The sequence below is a fragment of the Schistocerca piceifrons genome, chromosome 6 (genome assembly GCF_021461385.2).
Source record: "Schistocerca piceifrons isolate TAMUIC-IGC-003096 chromosome 6, iqSchPice1.1, whole genome shotgun sequence".
NCBI lineage: Eukaryota > Metazoa > Arthropoda > Insecta > Orthoptera > Acrididae > Schistocerca > Schistocerca piceifrons.
The window spans coordinates 244,903,851-244,924,902 of record NC_060143.1 but is presented as its reverse complement, the minus strand read 5'-3'; the positions used below and the strand labels follow the sequence as shown (position 1 = coordinate 244,924,902).

The following is a 21,052-nucleotide window of genomic DNA, read 5'->3' as shown; positions in this document are numbered from 1 at the left end:
CCCTTTTAAAGCCCCAACGGTAGCAGAAGGTTTTTTTAACTGCGTGCCTGTTTGTGACGTCATACGGAAATGAAGTTCCATGTTTCTTGACAGAGCATAGGGGAACGATGCAGGAGGCCAACACCGCCGTACTAGGCATGGTCCTATTGGAGGCGGTTTGCCGATGCCTTACTCTGACCTTATTGGGGATGAATGATGATGATCAAGACGACAACAACACCCAGTCATCTCAGGGTTGGTGAAAATCCCTGACCCCGCCGGGAATCGAACCCGGGACCCCGGGACCGGGAAGTGAGGAAGCTTCCGCGAGACCACCAGCTGTGGACATGGCATCATATAGAAACAGTTGATGTTTAGCCTATCCATAACATTGACAAATGTAAAGTTTCGAAGTAAATCACTTCTCTATATTGAGTTCCATACGCTTCTTCTTTCGCTAGCGCCTTCGTCCGGCATCATTGCGCAGGGTCGGCGCGGTTGAAGCGGAATTGGTAAGGTTAATTTTAAGGAGTGGTCGGATGCCCTTCCTGCTACCACCCTGTACTTCCTGGGACGGAATTAGTGTACCGCAACTGGCTGCGTTTAGTGTAATCCATGAAATAGTGTGAACGTGTTTGAAATGTCTGCGAGGCATGTAATTGAGGCTGGACGTAGGCACCATCCCGGTGTTCACCTAGTGGGATGTGGAAAACCGAATAAAAATCACATCCAGTCTAGACAGCACACTGGCCCTCGCCGTTAATCCCCCGGGCGGTATCGATCCGGGGTGGCGCCTACCAGAGTGCAAAAAGCAGCGTATTAGCGCTCTCGGTTAACCTGGGAGTTAACATTACCATGAAGAGGATAAAAGCCCACTGCTGAAACTGCAGCGTAACGATTCTGGGAAATAGAAAAAACAGTAAAATTCGGTTTTTCTCAAGATAGATCTGCTCCAAAAACTAATCTAGTGGCCACTATATTTGTCCTTCCCTTCTTAGAAAATTTCTCAATGTGTGTCAATGTGTGGGACTAATACTATAGGGTATTAATAGGGTCCGGTCGGAGTGGGCGAATAGTTATAGGCGCTTCAGTCTGGAACCGCGCTACCGCTACGGTCGCAGGTTCGAATGCTGCCTCGGGCATGAATGTGTGTGGTTTCCTTAGGTTGGTTAGGTTTAAGTAGTTCTAAGTTCTAGGGGACTGATGACCTCAGCTGTTAAGTCCCATAGTGCTCAGAGCCATTTGAACCATTTTTTTATTAATAGGGGACAATGAACAAGTTCAAAGAACGGGGCTACAAATGGAAACGTATTTGACGCATGGACGAGTGTCACGGAAATGCTGAAAAACCAGAAATAACAGAGACCTGAAGTAAGACGCTAATTATGCCACGAAATCCAACTTACATAGTTGTAAGAAACGGTATTCAGTGCAGAACCTATCACCACATCGGTTTTCCGAATATCTGGCCTGATCAAATGTAGCGTGGACAGGGACATACAAGTAGTAATTTGTCTTGCGCTCTGTACACGACTCGGTATGGATAAAACAGTAGTAAATGGTGCAACGCGAAGTATCCTCTGTCGTGTATTTCGTCGTGTTTGTGGAGTATGTATACAGATGCAGAATGGTGTTCGCTAATCTTCGAAATTGCTTATCGGGTTTTCCCCATGATGTAAACATTGATGTTTCCGCATTGTTTCCAATGACTGTTATTTAAAAAGAGTTGTTAAATCACTGAGTGTAGTCACACTTATTTAGAACGTGTTGTTAAGAAAAGTGCATATTCGTCTTGGAACTAATGACAGTTTGTATATTTCGGTCTGAGCCAAATTATACATTACACTGGGTGGAACGATACAGCTCTGTTGAAGTTTTCATATTTTTTTTATTTCGTTTTAAAATGTGTATGTGATAGTACCACTTTTCTTAATAATTACCAGTTAGGATAGCAGTGTGTGTTCAAGCGCCGCTTCCGGGACAGGGGGGTGCGTCGGCTCCGGATTGAATCTGCCCGGTGGATTAACGACGATGGTCGGTATGCCACACACTCAACATATGGTTTCTAGGAGGTTCTCTACCACAAAAGTAAGTATTATGCACTAAACTTCACAACAAATATCCTATTACCTGATGATTCAATAAGGTGTCATGCCGTCATCGTTCAATGTGTTTTGTGTGGAGGAAATGATGATCTGATCCTAAACTGAAAATACTGGTAATTTAAATTTACTGTATCTTTTAAACAAATGAGGTTACAGAGTTGATATTTACAACATCTGTCATTTTAATGATGCGCTTCTATATGTAACGTTGATCGTTAAGATCGACCAAAGCGTTCAGATTATAGTATTCAGGTCTTTGTTACAAAACTTGTTAATTTCACTTCAACAGTGTTATTGGGATCACCATGAAAATTTATGGAGGATGGCAGATTAACATTACTGTGGCTTCATTCCCTGCATTACTACAGAATTAAATCATTTCCATAAACGGCTCCCTTTATGGACGATCTTAGATCCGCTATATATAACCCTGCTACGTATCTCTGGCCACAAAAACCTTCTACTGGGTTTTCCTATGACGAAGGTTCTCGTCTATCTCACTCGCACACAACAGCGCTCAGGCCTCAATAGACAATGGACCCCTGTGAGTTTCCCCATCTGGTGGTGAATCTGCGGCATTTGTGGCATGCGGTCCTCGACGACAGGGTTCGTTTCACAATTCCTGTAGGATGACTCTCTCGGCCAAATATTTAAATGTGAGCGCAATGCTCGTTAACTCACAAAGCCCTGCTCCAACGACACTAACCATCACGTGCCCGAGTCATTCGCCGCTCGCGCCACAGTCTAAACGTAGCGTATTTCCCTTCTAAATGATAATGTGTACATATTTCGCGGACTGCAACCCCACGACGACTACCGCAGTCCACTTCACCCCTCCACCGCCCCACACCTAACCCAGGGTTATTGTGCGATTCGGCGCCCGGTGGACACCCCCCCCCCCCCCCCCCCCCCGCAGGGAACGTCTCACACCAGACGAGTGTAAGCCCTATGTTTCCGAGGTAGAGTAATGGTGGTGTACGCCTACGTGGAGAACTTGTTTGCGCAGCAATCGCCGACATAGTGTAGCTGAGGCAGAATAAGGGGAACCAGCCCGCATTCGCCGAGGCAGAGGGAAAACCGCCTAAAAACCATCCACAGACTCGCCAGCTCACCGGACCTCGACACAAATCCGCCGGGCGGATTCGTGCCGGGGACCAGGCGCTCCTTCCTGCTCCGGAAGGCCGTGCGTTATACCGCTCGGCTAACCGGGCGGGCAGAGTTTGAATGTTACCTTACTTATTCATAGTAAAATGTAATTGTTTATCTGAAGTTCAGTGGGGAAAATTCCTCAAGGCGCGTGACATGGATACAAATAAGCTCACACTGCCAAAGAGCTCACATTTCCGCTGAAAACAAATTATAAGTGTAACTAATATCTTTGAGAACTTCAGAGTCTCTGGAATGCTGTCTGCTGGGAGCTAAAGATACTATTGCAACGCAGTAGAATGAACTATCGTAAATAGAGAAATTGGTCCGAGTTCGTGACGTTATCGAGTGGCTACTCATATGTTTTTCGTTTGTCGTGACACTGCTAACGTGCTCAAAGTAACGTCTGAACTGGTTAATTACGAATAGTAGTACTAGGACCATCATTCATTGTAAATGTCGGTAAATGAACCACAAACAGGGACGTTCGATTGACTGCACAATGACGGTTTCCCGAATACTATGGACAGTAAATCTAAACCGGCAGTCGAAAGAATTTATGAACAGCATTTACAAGCGGAGAACCAGAACGTGTGTAAATGAATAAACCAGGAACAAAATTACACAAAAGACATGTAATTACGGGCTGCAGTTACTACGTTATGGGACAGAGTACAAGCAGTTATTCTCGACAATTAACCACGTTCAAGATATGAACGTCTGAAATCCGAAGCCTATAAACTTAAAGCTTTTGCAATAAAATCACAAAGACAATAGTCGGAATAGTATTTGTACCAGACGGACAATCATCCTGGACTACTCATTTTCAAAAACAACGTCACCTAGTGCCAGCATCACATGTCTTTGTCGTCAGCGAACGTCGCTGTCCAGCCAGGAGATAAAAACGTAGGTAATGCAAAGACTAAGGTAACATACTGTCAGCGGAAGGGAGACAGGTAGGGGAAACGTGCACTCGTATGTCTAAATTGTACGTTAAGCGTTCTGTTTTCTGTTTATGATTCAAAATTTTGTCTGAACGTTTTTGAATTCGAAAATAAGAAAATGTTTGTGTTCCTCTTATCTTTATTAATTAATGTTGGCTTCAGAAACTTACATAATTCATCACTGATTCATATAGGACGATGAATAATACGCGTAACAACTTGGCTACAAAACTAGACGTTTTAAACACTCTAAAATGATTGTGCGCTGGTATCAAAGCAATTCCACCAGCAGCGAAAATTGTAAAATTCTTGTCATTAATATGGAATTCCAACTTAGCAATATCTGTAAAATGGAATAGTGGAGCAAGGAAGTGCTAGACTGCTACTGATGAATTACAGTCAGTGTTTTCAATCTTCACTATTAATACGCACTGCACCAAATATGAAGTTAGTATTTCCTCATGTCTAGTTCGTAGTAATAAATATTCAGCAGAGATTACAGAATCGCGAAATTGTAATTTTGTGCCCAATAAATGTTTCTAAATTAGCAGTGTGTTCGTCCGCCATTACACAGAGGGCGAGCTACCATATAAAGATCTCCAACATGTTATTGGTTGAAAGCTGCTGCAGGCGCTGCAGTCAAGGTTGACAAGTGGTGGACACGTATTTGGCTGTCATTTGTTTATATTTCACACGAGTTGCCTATGTTTACACAATAGGTGTTTCTCCCAAGGCACCTACTTGTGTGTCCGTGAAATAGTGTTATCGATCAATACTTGAGTTGTGTGTCTGTGGATAACTAACACTGATGCTACAAAAAAACTTTCATCTTTCTTTTTACTTACATTACAGCTCTGTTTTCATGGATGACGAACTTCTTTGGTTATTTCGAGAAAGAGCAAGTAAGAGATTCAGTTTCTATGGGTCTTAAAGGAGACAATAATTTTTTTATGTTTAGTTTTTGCTTTTACTCCATGCAGACGTTTATCAGTTTTGACTAACGTATTGAATGAGCAACATTTAAACAAAACGAGTTCAGGCCACCACATGTACAGACAGTCAGTTCTACTATTAACATTACGTCAACCATCCTTGGTTTCTTATAGGGATAAAACATTGGAATACCTGTATTTCAAGCAGTCATATACTTATATTACAGTTGGCCATAACCTAAATGAGAATTTTTGTACGTACTTATCTTTATTTAGGTCAACAGACAGCACTGAAGAGGTAATTATGCAGTCGAAATGATTGACTCAAGATATTTATTTTTATTTACGTTGAAAACCGATTCCTGCAAAGCTTCTACACAAAAGTATGGTTGCGACATAATAAACTAAATACATTAAAAAGGGAATGCCTCAGAATCTCTGTGAGTCTCGTTCAGGTAAAAGTCTAGTTCTTCCATCGTTTTTCCAATGGTAAAAGAAGTACTATGAACATAAGTACGGAAATGGACGGTGTACTTGCAATGAGTACAAATCGTCACGGAACACAGTACAGAGCTGCATGGCATCCACGTCGCAGTAGATGTTCAGAGTGGCATTCATGGGATTGCAGGTGACAGCGATAGTAAAGGTTTATCATGTCAGATGCACGTAGTCGTAACTTGGCTTACACCATGTTGGCGGACCACTTCCTAGGGCTCGGCTCAATATCCTTAGAACTCTGTTCTTCAAATATAGTCTACATCTACATGGATACTCTGCAAATCACATTTAAGTGACTGGCAGAGGGTTCATCAAACCACCTTCACAATTCTCTATTATTCCAATCTCGTATAGCGCGAGGAAAGAACGAACATCTATATCTTTCCGTACGAGCTCTGATTTCCCTTATTTTATCGTGGTGATCATTTCTCTCTATGTAAGTCGGCGTCAACACAAAGTCCACCGCCTCCCTGCAAGTTTGTCTGTCTGAAAGGACCCATGATCACACAGAACGCCCAAGAAAGGTTAGAAACATTGTGTGATGTCGTTGGTGTTTGTGAGGGCACTTTCTAAGTTGCAACCCTGCTGCTTCACGGCCGTTTGCATGTGTCCGGCTGTACACAGACACCATCTCGGCTTGTTCCCGATATGAATACTGGACCATTCTACTGATTACGGTACGTTGCGTCATTTACACAGCCCGCAAAACACAAGAAACACACGGTACGTGTTCAGAAGGATCATCATTCATGAGCACCATCTACCGTGGTAACGATGCATTTCCGGACACATGTTCATAGGACCTTTTTCCTCCATTTCCAGTCAGGCATCTGTCCCTGCAGTTCGACGGTTTTATTAATGTTCAACTTATATATTTAAAAAAATTTATTTGAGGAACTAGACAACATTCTCTTAATAATAAATTAGAGTAGTCGAATGGGCCAAGGGTTCCAGGCATGTTTCTACATCAACATCTACATCTACATCCATACTCCCCAAGCCACCTGACGATGTGTGGCGCAGGGTACCTTGAGCACCTCTATCATTTGTTCCTCCTATTCCAGTCTCGTATTGTTCGTGGAAAGAAAGATTGTCGGTATGCCTCTTTGTGGGCTCTAATCTCTCTGATTTTATCCTCATGGTTTCTTCACGAGATATACGTAGGGGGGAGCAATATACTGCTTCACTTCTCGGTGAAGGTATGTTCTCGAAATTTCAACAAAAGCCCGTATCGAGCTACTGAGCGTCTCCCTTGCAAAGTCTTCCACTGGAGTTAGTCTATCATCTCCGTAACGCTTTCTGGATTACTAAACAATCCCGTAACGAAGCGCGCTACTCTCCGTTGGATCTTCTCTATCTCTTCTATCAATCCTATCTGGTACGGATCCCACACCGGTGAGCAATATTCAAGCAGTGGGCGAAAAAGTGTACTGTAACCTACTTCCTTTGTTTACGGACTACATTTCCTTAGGATTCTTCCAATGAATCTCAGTCTGGCATCTGCTTTACCGACGATTATTTTATATGGTCATTCCATTTTAAATCACTCCTAATGCGTACTCCCAGATAATTTATGGAATTAACTACTTCCAGTTGCTGACCTGCTATATTGTAGCTAAAAGATAGACTATCTGTCTTTCTATGTATTCGCAGCACATTACACTTGTCTACATTGAGATTCAATTACCATTCCCTGCACCATGCGTCAATTCGTTGCAGATCCTCCCGCATTTCAGTACAATTTTGCATTGTTACAACCTCTCGATATACTACAGCATCATCCGCAAAAAACCTCAGTGAACTTCCTATCTTATCCACAAGGTCATTTATATATATTGTGAACAGCAATGGTTCTACGACACTCCCCTGCGGCACACCTGAAATCACTCTTACTTCGGAAGACTTCTCTCCATTGAGAATGACATGCTGCGTTCTGTTATCTAGGAACTCTTCAATCCAATCACACAATTGGTCCGATAGTCCCTATGCTCTTACTTTGTTCGTTAAACGACTGTGGGGAACTGTATCAAACGCCTTGCGGAAGTCAAGAAACACGGCATCTACCTGGGAATCCGTGTCTATGGCCCTCTGAGTCTCGTGGACGAATAACTCGAGCTGTGTTTCACACGATCGTCTTATTCGAAACCGATGCTAATTCCTGCAGAGTAGATTTCTAGTCTCCAGAAAAGTCATTATACTCGAACATAATACGTGTTGCAGAATTCTACAACTGATCGACGTAAGAGATATAGTTCTATAGTTCTGCATATCTATTCGACGTCCCTTCATGATAACGGGGATGACCTGTGCCCCCTTCCAATCTTTTGGAACGCTACGCTCTTTTAGAGACCTACGGTACACCACTGCAAGTTCCTTCGCGTGCTCTGTGCAAAATCGAAATGGTATCCCATCAGGTCCAGAAGCCTTTCCTCTTTGGAGCGATTTTAGTTGTTTTTCTATCCCTCTCTCATCTATTTCGATATCTAACATATTGTCATCTGTGCGACAATCTAGAGAAGGAACTACAGTGTAGTCTTCCTCTGTGAAACAGCTTTGGAAAAAGACATTTAGTAATTCGGCCTTTAGTCTGTCATCCTCTGTTTCAGTACCATTTTTGTCACAGAGTGTCTGGACATTTTGTTTTGATCCACCTACTGCTTTGACATTAGACCAAAATTTCTTTGGATTTTCTGCCAGGTCAGTACATAGAACTTTACTTTCGAATTCATTGAACGCCTCTCCCATAGCTCTCCTCACACTACATTTCTCTTTGCACAATTTTTGTTTGTCTGCAAGGCTTTGGTTATGTTTATGTTTGCAGTGAAGTTCCCTTTGCTTCCGCAGCAGTTCTATAACTCGGTTATTGTAACACGGTGGCTCTTCCATCTCTTACGATCTTGCTTGGCACATACTCATGTAATGCATATTGTACGATGGTTTTGAACTTTGTCCACTGATCCTCAACCCTATCTGTACTTGAGACAAAACTTTTGTGTTGAGCCGTCAAGTACTCTGAAATCTGCTTTTTGTCACTTTTGCTAAACAGAAAAATCTTCCTACCATTTTTAATATTTCTATTTGCGACTGAAATCATCGATGCCGTAACCGCTTTACGATCGCTGATTCCCTGTTACGGCCCGCAACTCGTGGTCGTGCGGTAGCGTTCTCGCTTCCCACGCCCGGGTTCCCGGGTTCGATTCCCGGCGGGGTCAGGGATTTTCGCTGCCTCGTGATGGCTGAGTGTTGTGTGCTGTCCTTAGGTTAGTTAGGTTTAAGTAGTTCTAAGTTCTAGGGGACTGATGACCGTAGCAGTTAAGTCCCATAGTGCTCAGAGCCATTTGAACCATTCCCTGTTACGTGTTAACTGTTTCAAATAGTTCGGGTCTGTTCGTCACCAGAAGGTGTAATATATTATCGCCACGAGTCGGTTCTCTGTTTTACTGCTCAAGGTAGTTTTCAGATAACGCACCGAAAAAATTTCGGTGGATTCTTTGTCCCTGTCCCCCATTATAAACGTTTGAGTCTCCCAGTATATATCTGATAAATTAAAATCTCCACCCAGAACTATAACATGGTCGTGAAATCTATTCGAAATATTTTCCAAATTTTCCTTCAGGTGTTCGTCCACAACAGCTGCTGAGTCAGGGGGCCTATAGAGACATCCAATTACCATATTTGAGCCTGCGTTAACCGTGATCTTCACCCTAATTATTTCACATTTCGGATCTCCGTCAATTTCCTTCGATACTATTGCACTTTTTACCGCTATAAACACGCCTCCCCTTTCACTGTCCAGCCTGTCTCTGCGGTATACATTCCAATCCGAGTTAAGAATTTCATTACTGTTTACATCTGGTTTCAGCCAACTTTCCGTCCCTAGCACTATGTGGGCATTGTGACCGTTTATTAATGAGAGCAGTTCTGGGACCTTTCTATAGACGCTCCTTTCGTTTTAAGTCGGACTGTTATTAAAAATTGGTTCCTTTAAAAGAATTCGAACAAGCTATAGCGCTGCAGCTGTACAGTAGGAGATGCATTAACTAAGAAGCCTCACATCGCACCAGTACTGCTGCGTCACCGAATATTATCACCCTAACATTAATGTCACGATGAATAAGAGCGAATTTGGACCTGTGGCTGCGGTCACAAAGGTTTAATCACTGTACAGAGCACAGCCTACACATATCGCCAGCAATTCCCAATGAACAGCCCACGGCATTCTCCTATTACTTTTTTCCAATTAGCGGAGATAGCACGGGATAGCGGAGCCTGTCAGTTGTTGGTGGTGGTGGTGTGCTCCCCGGGGCAACGGTTCCAGATGAACGCCGCGCACAGAGTGCGCTGACGAGATCGAGTGAAACAAGCCGTGCGGAAATGGGAGCTGGTGCGCTTTGCGGCGCGCCGTACATGGAGAGCAGAGCAAACTGTGCGCTTCCAGCGTCCGGACAGTCGCCTGGCCGGCCGGACGGCAAACACCGCCGCCCCTCCCTGGAGACGCGCGCCCGCTGTCTGGAGCCGACCGGCCGGCCCTGCTCTTAAAATTACAGACGCGTCCGGACGGCTGCACTCGCTTACCTCATTCCGGAGCGCTACGCCGCAAAGCGAGGACAGTGATTAAGACCCACTGTCGGGCGCCGGGGACCTGGCAACGAAGTAAAAACTGCTCGCGCAAATTCGTTTTAAAATTTCCTTAACTCTATTGTCGCTTCCGCTTTTAGTTGCAACGAACGGTTTCCACCAAAAAGAGAAGTCTTCGCACAGAATATGCAGACACATGTGTGAGCAAACAGCATGAGAACTAAACTCAGTTGAGTTCTGTTGCCGACCGCTGATACTGAGGCGCAGCGCCGTATACCGATCCTGCCTTGGAGGCGGTTAAGTGGGAGATGTGTCTCAGAGCTGGATAGTGACAGATGGTGACGCGAGACTGGACGCGCACGTAGTTTATATATCAGCCGATAGAGGACAATTTTGGATAGGGGACTGATTTAGTTTCGATTGTGTCCACTAGAGTGCACTAAAGTAATAGAACGTTTTTCATAAACTGTTCTAGTATTTTCATAAAGTGATATTATGTCTTTTTGTGTAGGTAAAATATAATAAATGTGTTTTAGCAGTATGAATGACGCGTGAGTATGGTTTAAGGTTAATATGAAGATAACTGTTTAGCGAGTTATGTAGTGGGATTTAGTTTGGAAACATTTCGAAGAAGTATGATTGTGGACAAAAGGGGTTTTTGTAGAATAAAGTTGTAAAGTAAGTTTATGGTAAAGGGAAAGTTAATTCAGGTTTTTGTTGTTGCTGTGGTCTTCAGTCCTGAGACTGGTTTGACGCAGCTCTCCATGCTACTCTATCCTGTGCAAGCTCCTGAATCTCCCAGAACCTACTGCAGCCTACATCCTTCTGAATCTGCTCAGTGTATTGATCTCATGGTCTCCCTCTACGACGTTTACCCTCCACGTGGCCCTCCAATACTAAATTGGTAATCCCTCGATGTCTCAGAACATGTCCTACCAACCGATCCCTTCTTCTAGTCAAGTTGTGCCACAAGCTCCTCTTCTCGCCAATTCTATTCAATACCACCTCATTAGTTATGTGATCTACCCATCTAATCTTCAGCATTCTTCTGTAGTAACACATTTCGAAAGCTTCTATTCTCTTCTTGTCTAAGCTATTTATCGTCTACGTTTCACACTTCCATACACTTCCACACAAATACTTTCAGAAACGACTTCCTGACATTTAAATATATACTTGATACCAGAATGAGATTTTCACTCTGCAGCGGTCGGGCACACAGTTTTAATCTGCCAGGAAGTTTCATATCAGCGCACACTCCGCTGCAGAGTGAAAATCTCATTCTGGAAACATCCCCCAGGCTGTGGCTAAGCCATGTCTCCGCTATATCCTTTCTTTCAGGAGTGCTAGTTCTGCAAGGTTCGCAGGAGAGCTTCTGTAAAGTTTGGAAGGTAGGAGACGAGATACTGGCAGAAGTAAAGCTGTGAGTACCGGGCGTCAGCCGTGCTTCGGTAGCTCAGTTGGTAGAGCACTTGCCCGCGAAAGGCAAAGGTCCCGAGTTCGATTCTCGGTCGGGCACACATTTTTAATCTGCCAGGAAGTTTTCTATACTTGATGTTAACAAATTTTCCTTCTTCAGAAACCCTTTCCTTGCCATTGCCAGTCTACATTTTAAATCCTGTCTACTTCGACCATCATGAGTTATTTTGCTCCTCAAATAGCAAAACTAATTTACTATTTTAAGCGTCTCATTTCCTAATCTACTTCCCTCAGCATCACCCGACTTAATTCGACTACATTCCATTATCCTCGTTTTGCTTTTGTTGATGTTCATCTTATACGCTCCTTTCAACACACTGTCCATTCCGTTTAACTGCTCTTCCAAGTCCTTTGCTGTCTCTGACAGACTTACGATGTCATCGGCGAAACTCAAAGTTTTTATTTCTTCTCCATGGATTTTAATACCTACTTTTGTTTCCTTTATTGCTTGCTCAATATACAGATTGAATAACATCGGGGAGAGGCTACAACCCTGTCTCACTCCCTTCCCAACCAGTGCTTCCCTTTCATGTCACTCGACTCTTATAACTGCCATCTGCTTTTTGTACAAATTTTAAATATCATTTCGCTCTCTGTATTTTACCCCTGCCACATTCATAATTTGAAAGAGTGTATTCCAATCAACATTATCAAAAGCTTTCTCTAAGTCTACAAATGCTAGAAATACACTCCTGGAAATTGAAATAAGAACACCGTGAATTCATTGTCCCAGGAAGGGGAAACTTTATTGACACATTCCTGGGGTCAGATACATCACATGATCACACTGACAGAACCACAGGCACATAGACACAGGCAACAGAGCATGCACAATGTCGGCACTAGTACAGTGTATATCCACCTTTCGCAGCAATGCAGGCTGCTATTCTCCCATGGAGACGATCGTCGAGATGCTGGATGTAGTCCTGTGGAACGGCTTGCCATGCCATTTCCACCTGGCGCCTCAGTTGGACCAGCGTTCGTGCTGGACGTGCAGACCGCGTGAGACGACGCTTCATCCAGTCCCAAACATGCTCAATGGGGGACAGATCCGGAGATCTTGCTGGCCAGGGTAGTTGACTTACACCTTCTAGAGCACGTTGGGTGGCACGGGATACATGCAGACGTGCATTGTCCTGTTGGAACAGCAAGTTCCCTTGCCGGTCTAGGAATGGTAGAACGATGGGTTCGATGACGGTTTGGATGTACCGTGCACTATTCAGTGTCCCCTCGACGATCACCAGTGGTGTACGGCCAGTGTAGGAGATCGCTCCCCACACCATGATGCCGGGTGTTGGCCCTGTGTGCCTCGGTCGTATGCAGTCCTGATTGTGGCGCTCACCTGCACGGCGCCAAACACGCATACGACCATCATTGGCACCAAGGCAGAAGCGACTCTCATCGCTGAAGACGACACGTCTCCATTCGTCCCTCCATTCACGCCTGTCGCGACACCACTGGAGGCGGGCTGCACGATGTTGGGGCGTGAGCGGAAGACGGCCTAACGGTGTGCGGGACCGTAGCCCAGCTTCATGGAGACGGTTGCGAATGGTCCTCGCCGATACCCCAGGAGCAACAGTGTCCCTAATTTGCTGGGAAGTGGCGGTGCGGTCCCCTACGGCACTGCGTAGGATCCTACGGTCTTGGCGTGCATCCGTGCATCGCTGCGGTCTGGTCCCAGGTCGACGGGCACGTGCACCTTCCGCCGACCACTGGCGACAACATCGATGTACTGTGGAGACCTCACGCCCCTCGTGTTGAGCAATTCGGTGGTACGTCCACCCGGCCTCCCGCATGCCCACTATACGCCCTCGCTCAAAGTCCGTCAGCTGCACATACGGTTCACGTCCACGCTGTCGCGGCATGCTACCTGTGTTAAAGACTGCGATGGAGCTCCGTATGCCACGGCAAACTGGCTGACACTGACGGCGGCGGTGCACAAATGCTGCGCAGCTAGCGCCATTCGACGGCCAACACCGCGGTTCCTGGTGGTCCGCTGTGCCGTGCGTGTGATCATTGCTTGTACAGCCCTCTCGCAGTGTCCGGAGCAAGTATGGTGGGTCTGACACACCGGTGTCAATGTGTTCTTTTTTCCATTTCCAGGAGTGTAGGTTTGCCTTTCCTTAATCTTTCTTCTAAGATAAGTCGTAGGGTAAGTATTGCCTCATGTGTTCCAACATTTATACGGAATCCAAACTGATCTTCCCCGAGGTCGGCTTCTATCAATTTTTCCACTCGTCTGTAAATAATGCGCGTTAGTATTTTGCAGCTGTGACTTATTAAACTGATAGTTACGTAATTTTCGCATCTGTCAACACCTGTTTTCTTTGGTATTGGGATTATTATATGCTTCTTGAAGTCAGAGGGTATTTCGTCTGTCTCATACATCTTGCTCACCAGATGGCAGAGTTTTGTCAGGACTGTCTCTCTCAAGGCTGTCAGTAGTTCTAATGGAATGTTGTCTACTCCGGGGGCCTTGTTTCGACTCAGGTCTTTCAGTGCTCTATCAAACTCTTCATGCAATATCATATCTTAATTCAGATATAAATAACAATGGTAAATAACTTTATGCATAAAAAAAACTTCAGCATATTAGATAATTACGTCAGTAAAAAGTGCAGTCGTTAGGTTTACTATTTTGCGATTGGTTATTGATGAAAAGCGCGGACTGACGCGGGAGAATGTTGTTTTGCTATTGGATGTTGAGTAAAATGACCAATGGTAAAGCAATATTCTTCACGAGCCTTTCTCTGCTGGTAGAGAAGACAGAGTATTCTAGAGAGGAGTCGGAGCCTAGCCATGAAACAGTTCAGACGTGTGTAGTAGTAGTTCCGATGGATATGATAAGTTGCTGGATTCAGCAGTGTTTCATACATCAAAAGTGTTGCAAAATGACGGCATAATTATTCCGATGGGTATGTAGGAAATTCGGAATTTTTAAGTGAATTTTGTGACGAGAAAAGGCATATATTCCGCGTGGCGTAATGAGCAGATCGGTGGCTAAAAACTGTGACTGCATTAGGTACCGACAGACGTAATATTTGGCGAGCATTCTCAACCAAAAACAATCCTTATTTTTGTAGCTATTAAGTTTTCGGGAAATGCAACACCATAAACTTGCTAACGTGAGTGAAAGGGATAGTGAGTGACTGTGTTAAGACTAGCAAGGGCTTGGCAGTGATACTTGTTCACCTAAGTTTCAGAATATATTAATGAAGGACAAAATTTGCAACCTTTCATTTCGTGTGCAAACTTCCTCCCAAAACGTAGATTAGTGACTTTAATTGCAGCCTGATTCACGTCGAAACACAGTAGGTTTCGCTCGGCTTTCCTACTGATGATATGCTGAGACAATGTTCACAGGTAGGTGCTGTCCGTTGCAAAGGGACGGAAGAAACCGCGCCGCCGCAATACGAATGACTCCATAATCAGTATGAAGACTCTTCGGTATGATTTCCTGATGACGGACTGTGCCCGAAACGCACCAATAATAATTTTCGAACAACCTGTGGCCAGTTATTCTAGCAACCTATTCAGCTGTGGCAAAGGTCTCCTCAGGCGCTCTGTCAAAGGTCATTTATCTTCACCTTCAAGGGAGTGTAACTCTCTTGGAACGCATTTCCGGCCAGGGTCCACATGTTCGCACTTGTTCCTTTTCCTAGTAGCAATATCATCCCTTACAACAGTAAAATTTCTTTACAAAATTGTCACTCTACTTTCATAAGCATGCCCGCAATCTTTCAGTGAGAAGATTCCGTAATGACGTGACCATCCGTCGCGAGAGAGAAAATTGCAGAACCCGTTGAACAGAACTAATAATCCACTGAGTACGCAGTATGCACAGAGAGAAAGTCTAAGGACAGCAAAATTGAGTAACTTAGTATCAAAGTCGAGGACCACGTAGTAGACTAAATCAAGAAACTGTGCATACATCGAGACAAAATAACCCGTGATAGGAAGTAAGGACGACATTCGAAGCTCTATAATATTGGCAATATTAGCATTCCACTAAAATAGGAGTCTTCTTGTATCAAATATAAGCATTAATGTGAGAAAATTTCTGAGGTCATGCGTCCAGAGCCACAAAATGGTGTAGTAGGGTATTTTGGCCTGCAGGGAATCTGGGAAAGAAGCTGCTGGAGTGTACCGTTAAGGAAGGAGGGATGGGATGATTGAGCATGTTTTAAAAGGACGGAGAATATTTTTCACATACTATATGGTCTAACCGACTGAAAATATTTTGAGGAGGTAAGATATAACGTAGAGGATATACTTACATCAAATAACTGAAAACGTTGGGTGTAAGTGCTGCACACACATTTTATACCACATTCTGGGATATTATGCCATCGTCGAAGATATTTTTGGGAGAAACCCAAAGTTTTGCACTCATCTGTGGGCGCTTACGTAAAATATTCGTAAAACATTATCAGTAAGCCAAATGGCTTAGCACTCCAAAATGTTTTACAGTACATACTGAAAGTCTACCCCTTTCTGAAGACCAACTGTTCCACATAATTGAAAAAATTCTCTCAATTGGGGCAGATGTCCCAAGAAAAGGCATTAAAAACTTGACCCTTTTCGTAAATACTGCAGTGTGAAGTATCAATCTTTTGAAACACTTAAAAATTGGTTGGTGGGTTTGGGGGAACGGGAACAAACAGAGAGGATCATCTGTCCCATCGGATTAGGGAAGGATGGGGAACGAAATCGGCCGTGTCATTTCAATGGAACGATCGCGGCATTTGCCTGGTGTGATTTAGGGGAATCACGGAAAATCTAAATCAGGATGGCCGGATGCGGATTTGAACCGCCTTCCTCCCGAATGTGAGTCCAGTGTGCTAACCACTATGTCACCTCGCTTGGTATTAAAAATTGCTTTTCTCTTCTGTTCAATGGTGTCTAGAACTCATTCAGAACTATAACCACATCCTACCCTTTGACATTTTAACTGTCCGGTTCAACAGTGTACGTTCATCAAATACATCATCATTTAAGGAATGTCTAATAATTTCATTAACTGCTTGTACATTCTTTTCCAAATCAGACCTGGAAATTTTCTTAAGTCGACCCCAGCGCTTGCTCCAAAGTCACCTGAGAGATGCACGGCTGTAACAGAATGTTTAAAAACGAGACATCGAACACGCTGGTCGAAAACCAAAGAAATTGCCTCCAGTTATAAAATTCTCAAACCTCGGACATTTTTACGTTCCTGAACATTGCACCAGACAGTCTTAAGTGCCTTCTGGTGCACTATTAAAAATAAAATATTGGACAGAATTAATGACTTTAAAGATATATCGATACTTTCCAAATATTTTAAAGCAGTGACTGAACTAAATGAAAAATCACAATGGATGTACCTGCAATGTAATATGTATCAGATTTTACTGAAACTTCAGTGTTCACCTTGTGAATTACCAATTTTTATGGGCGAGGTATCCTTGTACCAGATCGCAAAGCCAGTAGCTAACTGGTTGTCATGGCTGTTTAAGGCAAAAGCGGCAGAAGTCTCCACTTGGGGCGCCAAGGTGGTAGTGGTGTGAGAGGCGCCATTAGTGTAAGGTTTCTGCACGGGACGTATCACAACAGGTAGTGGCTGATTGGGTGGCCAAGCTGAGAGAGGTGTAGCAATGCCCAAGTACAAGATTTAAATACAATGTGTGTCATAGTAATGAAAAGTGACTGGGGTGAAGAGTGCGAGGGAAAATGGGGGAGAAGGGAAGACGTCAAATGGTAAGTCATTTGAGTGGGGAAATGTTCTCGGGCCAGCTCTGATGATAGTGCCTCAGAAAAGGAGACGGATTTGTGAGGTTCAGCAGATCACCCTCACCCCCACCCTCAAGTACCTTGGTGTCACCCTTGACCGTGACCGTCGCCTCTCCTAGAACCCCCCCCCCCCTCCATCTCCGGACTATCCAAGCCAAGGCACACTCCCTACTCCATCTCCTCAAGTTCCTTTCTGGTCGCACATGGGGCCTGGACCCCTCCACCATCCTCCACACCTATAAATCCGTCATCCGCCCTATCCTCTGCTACGCCCATCCCGCCTGGATCTCCGCCCCTCCTACCTTTTACAAATCCATTCAAATACTAGAACATCATGCGCTCCACCTCGCCTATCTCATCTGCCTTCCCTCCCCCACATGGATCCTGTATGACCTCATTCCGTCCCCCACCTCCTCCTTTTCCTCAAATGGATACGGATCCTCTATACCGCCTGTAAACTTGATCCCCCTCACCTGCTTGTCTCTCCCATCCTCTCCCACCCCTGTCTGCTGCCGCACCTGTATTCCATACCCTCGCCTAAGGTGACTTCCGCCAACTCCCCCACCGTGATGATGCCCTCATCCGCTCCATCTAGCCCTCCTACCAACTTTGATCCTCTCCTTCCACCTGCTGTGTCTTTTCCCAAGGGCACCCCCTCTCCCTTCTGTCCTTCGTCCCTCCCTCCCTCCCTCCTCTCCCCCGGGCCTCCCCTAACGTCAGTACCTTCTTTTCTCCCCCTCCCATATCCTCTGCCACTAGCATCTACACCCTTCCCTCTCCATCCTCCCCCACCTTTTCCCCTTTGGCAGGTCTCTGGACTTGTACACGCTCAGTGAACATTCGCGCACTGGAGATCGTCGCCAGTGTTTGTGTGTGCCATCGTGTTAGTGATTCAGTGTTTCGTCATTTGTGCTCCCTCGTTCACGTGTGTCATTTCTGTCGTCTCTGTTTCGCGTCCGAGAGCTGAACGTTTTTTATTTGGACACTGCACCTGTGAACAGCTTCATCTGTTTTAATTTTGTCTGTCTACTGTTGTTAATCCACCGTGTTTGTTTCGTTTTTCGATGTCTCCTCTTGTACTGAATGTATTATCTGTGGCCGAAGAGCAGCGTAGATTTGCCTCTGCCGGTCTACCTTGTATGAGGTTTCAAAATGACAATGAAGAAAAAAATGGGGTTCAGCAGAAGCCAATAAGTTGTATACACTAAAGTGGAAATTTGAGAGTGGTTTTGTGGGACTGTTCCCTGTTGCCTTTGAATCGGGTTCCTGCTTTTTCGGTGTTGCAAGTTGCCCTTCAGAGGCACTGAACTAAACGTATAGCTATATACAGGGTGAACGAGGTAAGGCTATCACTGCAAAAATTGCGGAAATGGAAAGTGCTATTGATGTGCGGTTTTCACGGAATAGGTAGGTAGTCAGGGGCTCATATTGTTATCCAATCAACAGATCGTAATGATATCAAAAAGTGTATTTTTTGAGCAAACATACACTTTTTTAAATCGAACAATGCTTGTTAACACTAGGAAACTAAAAGCAGAGTAAATTAGGTCAATGCCGGTTCTTGCAGGATTCCAATGCGAGTCGTTTACGATTCATCGTATTTCGGAAAGTTCCCACATCGACAATTGTATAATACCTGTGGCAGCACACACTAAAGAACAATACCAGTGCGTAGACTAGTTGTGTAGATTCTGACCAGTAACGAGACAATTGACTGTCACAACTTGTGTCCAAAATTACCACCCGTAGCAGTAACACACGTTTACAATATGGTATGGAACGACTGCTGCACATATGCTAGTGTTTCAGCGGACATGTGCGAGCAAGCTGCCGTAATTCGTCGATTCATATCATCGAGTGTAGGGACTGAATGGGAGCCTTGGACCCTCTTAGCGATTTTACATAGGATCGGAATTACCTCAGGTTCTCTGCCAGATCTTTCGCTAAGGTATGACGGCGGTGGTTGCTTGCTTCGCGCATAGATCTTTTTACAGATGCACGAATCTCTGCAAACCTTCGCTTGTCATCAGTTTTGCGTCCTCATTTGAACCAAGAGTGCAACAGCCACTGCTTCCTCATCATCCGCCGAATTTCGTTATTAAACCGTGGTGGGTCTTTTCCATCCTTTTTCCACTTGCTAGGCACGTAACTCTTAAGACCACGATTTACAGTCTGCTTAAACTTTGCCAATAATTCCTTTACATCCGTCTTACTGATAATAAGTGATGCCCATTCATAGTCTAAGTACGATGTTAATAACTGTTTATCTGCTCTATGTAGCAGAAACACTCTCCTAGCCTTCTGACGGGAACCGGTATTAACTCAGAGGGAAGACCGTTATCTGGCCTTATAACACTCTCATTGGCATTGTAACGAGAAGAAAGTGCTTCTCTGGGCGGCATCACTAACCTGGTGTCTTGCTGCTTCGGTAAGTCCCTCGTCTCACAGTAGTGGTGCTCATTCGTCAGGTTCCATGTAGGTGGTGATCCTGCTAAAGTGGAGTGTTTAGGGATGCCAGTTGTTACTTGATAACAACGTTTGTACTTGTTTTAATACAGAAATTACTTCGTCACACATGTCACAGAATCAGCATTTGCAATATGGCTGCTCTGGAATACACCGTTATTCATCCCTTTACACACATTAAGACAGTTTTCTGACTTTAGAAAATAATAGACGCTGCCCACGACACGTGGCGTTCTGAGAACTAATAACTTCACTTTTTAGCTTGTTTAACAGCTGACATATGTACTCGCGACCGTTCTTTTAGAGCCGCCCCGGTTACTCGACCAGCCAATGAGGACACTTCTCACGTTATATATATATATATATATATATATATATATATATATATATATATATATATATATATATATATTGTGAGTAGGCTGTTTATGTTTTCTTATTGGCAACGTTACGTTGCGCTCTGTATGAAAATCACTGGCTGTGCTGTGTGCAGTCTATGGCTAGTTTGCATTGTTGTCTGCCATTGTAGTGTTGGGCAGCTGGATGTGAACAGCGCGTAGCGTTGCGCAGTTGGAGGTGAGCCGCCAGCAGTGGTGGAAGTGGGGAGAGAAATGGCGGAGTTTTGAAATTTGTAAGACTGGATGTCATGAACTGCTATGTATATTATGATTTTTCAGCACTATTAAGGTAAATACATTGTTTGTTCTCTAATAATATCTTTCATTTGCTAACTATACCTATTAGTAGTTAGTGCCTTCAGTAGTGGGAATCTTTTATTTAGCTGGCAGTAGTGGCGCTCGCTGTATTGCAGTAGTTCGAGTAACGAAGATTTTTCGTGAGGTAAGTGATCTGAGAAAGGTATAGGTTAATGTTAGTCAGGGCCATTCTTTTGTAGAGATTTTTGAAAGTCAGATTGCGTTGCGCTAAAAATATTGTGTGTCAGTTTAAGCACAGTCACGTATAATTTTTCTAAGGGTAAGTTTCATATGGCGACCCTGCCAGAATACCTCACTGGAATCTTCTGATTTTTTCTTGTAATTTGTGTAATTAGTGTAGCTATTGTTTATTGCTAGTGCGTAATTGTAGAGAGAATCTCCTTTGTAGTTGCAGTCTTTCATTTTTGTTGTGGCATGCATGTAGATTTGCACCAAGTATT

General features: G+C 44.2%; 1 non-coding gene across 1 annotated transcript; it reads left to right on the top strand.

Annotated features, from left to right (window-relative positions):
- Nucleotides 1-11,626: 11,626 nt before the first annotated feature.
- Trnas-cga lies at nt 11,627-11,701 on the top strand. The gene has a single exon. It is a non-coding gene; the product is annotated as a tRNA-Ser (tRNA).
- Nucleotides 11,702-21,052: the final 9,351 nt, after the last annotated feature.